The sequence below is a fragment of the Elephantulus edwardii genome, unplaced genomic scaffold, assembly GCF_000299155.1.
Source record: "Elephantulus edwardii isolate Elephantulus edwardi_28Jun2011 unplaced genomic scaffold, EleEdw1.0 scaffold00253, whole genome shotgun sequence".
NCBI lineage: Eukaryota > Metazoa > Chordata > Mammalia > Macroscelidea > Macroscelididae > Elephantulus > Elephantulus edwardii.
The window spans coordinates 1,616,032-1,617,380 of NW_006400003.1; positions in this window are offsets into that span (position 1 = coordinate 1,616,032).

Below are 1,349 nucleotides of genomic sequence, written 5' to 3' on the forward strand. Positions count from 1 at the left end.
CCCTCCTTTGCTTGTAACAGAAAGATTCCTCTAATTCTGCACTCATAGTAGCTTTCTCTATGTCTAATCCACCATTGGTTCTATAGGGGAAAGATGGACAATCTTTTCCTATGCAATGAAGAACTTCTGAAAACCTTTCAGAGGTTTAGCTATGATTTGATTACAACTTGAAAGCAAGGAATGAATGAATAATCAGACGCATGATTAATTATGGACTGCTAAGAACAAACAAGTTCATCCTGGAGAGGGTAAAGCCTGGCTATTCCTTGGAGACAAGGATTTTGAAGCTCCGTCTGACATAATTTGGACATGTTGCAAGGTGGGGTCTGTCCTTGGAGAGGGCTATCATGCTTGGGAGGGTTGAGGGACAACACAGGAGAGGAAGACCCTTGATGAGATGGATTGATTCAGTCACTGGGGTAATGGGGATGGGTGTTTCGGAGACAATAAGATTGACAAGGAATATAACAGGGTTTAGGGCTGTTGCACATAGGGTCACTATGAGTCGCAGGTGACTCGACGGCACAGAACAACAACAGTTGTTGTTGTTGTTGTTGTTGTTGTTGTTGTTGTTAGGTGCCATCAAGTTGAGTACTATCATGGCAACCCTATGAACAGCCTGATCTGAACCCCATACTATCCTGTGCCATCTTCACCATTCTCAACACATCAGAACTCATTGCTGCAGTCACCATGTCAATCCACCCGGTTGAGTGTCTTTCTCTCTGCCACTGACCCTCCAGCCTATCAAGTATCACATCCCTCTCTAAGAAATAGCCCCTCCTAATAACATAGCTAAAGAATGTGAAGTGAAACATCATTATTCTTGCCTCAAAAGAGCACTCTGGCTACACCATCTCCAACACATATCTGTTCATTCTTTTGGCAATCTATGGAACGTTCAGTGCTCTTCTCCAACATTTTAGTTTAAAGGCCATCAATTCTTCTATCATCCCTATTCATTGTTTAGCTCTCAGATACGTAGCAAATGATCGGAAAGACATGCCTGAATCAGACACACCTCAGTCCGCAAAACTAAACTAATTGCATATGATTAATTACTTAACTAATTAATTATGCAATTTGACAATTAAGTAATGTTCTTTCTAGCAATATACCTGCACTTTCAGGATTATCATCTTGTTTGAATTTAAATAAACTTGGCAACAACATGTTCAGGCCACCTGCAGATGATCAATGCTGTCTTTCTCTTATCCCCTTTCTTTGTCCTCTTGCACGCTGATGTATAAAACCTCTAGATTTCTTTGTCTCCCTTACTGTTGCCTGAAATTAGTTTTGAAACCTTACAGTTAAGTTACAGAGGATATTTCGTTCATAAACTCACCCTG